The sequence below is a fragment of the Microtus ochrogaster genome, linkage group LG4 (assembly GCF_000317375.1).
Source record: "Microtus ochrogaster isolate Prairie Vole_2 linkage group LG4, MicOch1.0, whole genome shotgun sequence".
NCBI classification, from domain to species: domain Eukaryota; kingdom Metazoa; phylum Chordata; class Mammalia; order Rodentia; family Cricetidae; genus Microtus; species Microtus ochrogaster.
Genome location: NC_022030.1, coordinates 23,237,322 through 23,242,053, shown reverse-complemented (window position 1 = coordinate 23,242,053; position 4,732 = coordinate 23,237,322).

Here is a 4,732-nt window from a genome sequence, read left to right as displayed (position 1 = left end):
TGCCCCGGTGGTTTCTCCTCAGCACCCGCCTGCCACTCCGCACCAGCCCTCTCCTGGACCTGCTCCTTCTCCTTAGGGAACCTTTCCTGGTCGTGGGACCTCTCTACTCTTCGGGGTCTCTCCTCGCCCCGGGATCGCTCTTCTCCAGGTGACCGTCCCTCGCCCCGGGATCTATCCTCGCCGGGTGGTCGCTCCTCGCCCTGGTCCTCCCATTTGGCTATCTCTTCGCCGTGCTCCCTCTCGTACTCGTATATAACTCGGTCCTTGCCCCAATATTTGTCTTCGCCTCGACTCCACTGGTGATCTCGGGGTCTCTCCTTGCCATAGACTGTGCTCTGGCCGAAAGACCTCCCGTCGTCCCACACCCACGCTGACTTCGCGATCTTCACTGTCCCGACCGACACCTTTTCCCTCCACCTTTTTTCATCTCTCCTATCCATGCCCTGAGCTTCAACCTGTTCTATGCCCCGCCTCTTCTAGCCACGCCCATACTCATCGGAAGCTTCAGGTCTGAAAGGCGTTGGCTTTCGCCCCGCCCTTTCGCCTTCCCGCCTTTGCTGCACTCTTTCTTTGCCTGGTCCCTGTGCTTGATGCTCCTTCCCCAGCTTGTTTTGCCTCACCTCGTCTTGCCTCCCCTTCCCTGCCCTCCCCTTCTTAAGTCCCTCCCGCCCCCCTCATCCCGTAGGATGGCACCGCCCTCTTCTCCCCGCCCCGCTGTACCAGTACTTGGCCAAAACGCGTCAACCGTTGCTTGGCAGCGCCTGTTCCACCCCTCTTGCCAGCTGTTAAAATGGCCGCTCGGACTTCCACCTTGCGCGAGGCACGCCTACGAAGCGCGTGTGTTTCTATGGTAACACGCATTCCTAACTGGCGCCTAGGGCTTTAGGGCTGGCCTGGAGCAACTCAGGTTCCCTGACTTGTGGCAGGCAGGGACACTGGAAACGTGTTTAGCTCCGTGCTAAGAAGGCCACAGAGGAATTTATAATGATTGTTCTGGCAGTGATATCGTGTCTACTTGACTTCTAGATCAAAATCCTCCTGAGAAAAACAATTCCAGAACTTTTGGGGTAATGGGCTCGAGTGATCTAGAAGTGGGCTCCTATAGTTAAATTAGGCAGCTAGTTTAATAGTAGCCTATTTAAAAGTTGGGCCCCTCTGGTCAACAGCCTGTAAAACAAAAGACCAAGAGGCAAGGCTTTAATTACTGATCAGAAGACTGGGACCTGAGCCATGACTCTGATCTGCTACATTGTGAACTAGATAACAACCTTCCCAGGCTCAAGTGGTGCACATTCATACACATAAAAAGATTACTGCTGGCCGGGCGGTGGTGGCGCACTCCTTTAATCCCAGCACTCGGGAGGCAGAGGCAGGAGGATCACTGTGAGTTCGAGACCAGCCTGGTAGACCCTTACAAATGCGATTGTAGCCGGACAGGATTCTATGTTGAAAAATGTTACTGCTGGCCGGGCGGTGGTGGCGCACGCCTTTAATCCCAGCACTCGGGAGGCAGAGGCAGGAGGATCACTGTGAGTTCGAGACCAGCCTGGTCTACAGAGCTAGTTCCAGGACAGGCACCAAAACCACAGAGAAACCCTGTCTCGAAAAAAAAAAAAAAAAGATTACTGCTTACAGACCTGCTTTTAATCCCCTTCTCTGGAGTGAGTTAAGGCTGCGAGTTCAAGGTCAGCCTGGTCTACAAAGCTACTTTTCGAGACAGTCAAGTCTTTTTCTTTTTTTTTTTTTTTTAAGATTTATTTATTTTGTTTACAGTGTTCTGTCTGCCTGTGTGCCTGCAAGCCAGAAGAGGGCACCAGATTTCATTACAGATGGTTGTGAGTCACCATGTGGCTGCTGGGGCTTGAACTCAGGACCTCTGGAAGAACAATCTGTGTTCTTAACCTCTGAGCCATCTCTCCAGCCTGCCAGTCAAGTCTTCCGTACAGAAAAACCATATCTTCAATGAAACCTTGAAGAAAAAGGGGGAGGGGAAGGACATGGGAGGAGAAAAAGGAAAAAGAAAGAAAAAGATAAAGGTGTGTGGGGGCTGGGGCAGTTGGTAGAGTCACTGCTTAACTGGATGTGCAAACCAGTGAACGCCCATAATACCCACACTTCTGTGGTAGAGGCAAGAAGATCAGAAGTTGAAGATCATCCTTGGCAACACTGAAAGTTCAAGGCCATCCTAGGCCACAAAGAAACCCCGTCCCCCTGAAAGAAAGAAAGAAAGAAAGAAAGAAAGAAAGAAAGAAAGAAAGAAAGAAAGAAAGAAAGAAAGAAAGAGGAAAGGAAAAGAAAAGGAAAGTTAAGCCAGGCGGTGGTGGCGCACGCCTTTAATCCCAGCACTTGGGAGGCAGAGGCAGGCGGATCTCTGTGAGTTCGAGACCAGCCTGGTCTACAAGAGCTAGTTCCAGGACAGGCTCCAAAACCACAGAGAAACCCTGTCTCGAAAAACCAAAAAAAAAAAAAGAAAAGAAAAGTTGATTGTGGTGGCCTGTGCCTGCTCCCAACCATCATGTTTCAGAAGTGCTAGGTTTACAGATAAGAACCACCGCATCCAGCTGGCTTTTCCCACGGGTCCTGAGGATTAAACTGAGGTCCTCAGGCTTGAGATACAAGCCCTCTGAACCACTGAGCTATCTCTTTGACTCACAGGTATAGCCCAGCCTGGCCTTGAACTCAGAACCTCTAGTTTCTGAATCACCAATATATCCTGCCACTACATATGCCACTACAACTAGGAAGAGATTTTAAAACTAGCATCAAGCCTGCCCAGAATGTGGACAATGTTCCCTCTGGTCATTGTCCACTCAACCCTTGAGAGCGTGTCCAACTTCTACATTACATTCTTATGCATCTCCAAAATTCTTCTAGAGATCACAACAAGGGAGGCAAGATCTCAATGGTTCCTTTATTCCTGGGTCTACATAAAAAGTGCCAGGCCAGCCAGAGCTTTTTCGTGAGACCTGGTCTCAAAACAACAAAATACCCCACACTTATGGAGGGAGGCATGGCCAAGGTGTGGTTGCCCACATCTGTAGTCCCAACACTTAGGAAACTGAGGCAGGAGGATCATGAGTTTGAAGTCAGCCTGGCTACACAGAGAGTACAATACTTGGTCTGAGGAAACATTCAATAGGGTAACAATTTTCCTTTGGCTTCTGGCACCTACCAGCTAAACACTATATTTAGACTATACTGAAGGCCACGGTTTGCACTTACCTCCTATACTGACTGACCAACAAGACAGAATTACTCATATTGAAATTCTACACCATCAGGGCTGGAGAGATGGCTCAGTGGTTGAGAGCATTGCCTGCTCTTCCGAAGGTCCTGAGTTCAATTCCCGGTGACCACATGGTGGCTCACAACCATCTATAAAGAGGTCTGGTGTCCTCTTCTGGCCTGCAGACATGCACACAGAATATTGTATACATAATAAATAAATAAATATTAAAAAAGAAATTCTACACCATCAAACTAACACCTAGTTGTTTATCTAATATTCTGAATAATCAGGAGAGGAAGACAATAGCCAAATCTCCAGCCTGGCCAGTTTTAGCTGTAGATCCCTCTGGTTTGACTTTTTTAAGGAAAGTAATTTTCAAACAATGTATCAGGGTTTTGTTCTGTTTCTCTGCCTTCCCAATCTCTTTAACTCAGACACTGATTGCCCTGGGACTGGCAATATAGACAGGATAGCCACAGATGCAGAGATCTGCATCTTCCACTTGGATCTGCCTCTTCCACTTGGACGTTCCGGTTAGGGACCAGCAACGGTCCACATCAGCCTTGAGCCCTCCCTCTCCCGCCCTGCGTTTTCTGTTGTTTTGAGACAGGGTCTTAAAGTATCTAAGGCAGGTCTAGAATTTACAGTGGACCCAAAGATGGGTTTGAATTCCCAATCCTCCTGTCTCTGCCTCCAGAGTGCTGGGACTACAGGCCTGTACCACCACACTAGGATGATGTGGATTTCTGAGGTGGATTTTACTTTAGATCCAGTCAGGCTTCAAACCATGTCAGTCCTCCTGGCTCAACTTGCTGCTTCCAGCTTGGATCATGAATGTATTCTTTATTTATTTAGCTGTCCTGGGAATTATACTCAGGTCTCTCTGTGCATGCTGAGCAAGTGCTATTCTGCTGAAGCATGTCCTTAGACCTAAGGAATCTTTTCAAGTAAACAATTCACATTTATTTATTTAGTTGGCATGTGCATTTGTGTATGCACATGTCTAGGTGTTAGGGGAAAGCTTGCAGGATAGCTTAGTAGTTAAGAGCATATACTTTTCTTCCAGAAGACCTGAGTTCCAATCCCAGGACCCTTGTCAGGAAGCTCACAATTGACTGTAATTCCAGGTTCAGGGATTTAGCAACCTCTTCTGGTTCCCATGGGCATCTGCACACATGTGATATACAGACACATACATACAACATAGATAAAATAATTTAATAAGAATACAATAAGACATTATCTACTTAAAGCGGTCTTCTTTATTAAGAAGCAGAGGTCAGAAAAGAGGATAAAAATAGCATTTTATTGGCTCCCAGATGGTGTCCATGAGGTAGTGCTGTACAAATCCCACTTCACAAGTCACCAACCTGGGGCACAAATGAAATGCGAAGACAATGGGGTTCAAACACACACACAGAGCTTTGCGTGCAGAGCTGGTAACCATGACCATCTCCTATTCTAGCTTGAATATGCACATACTCTGCCCACACGGGATGGAGA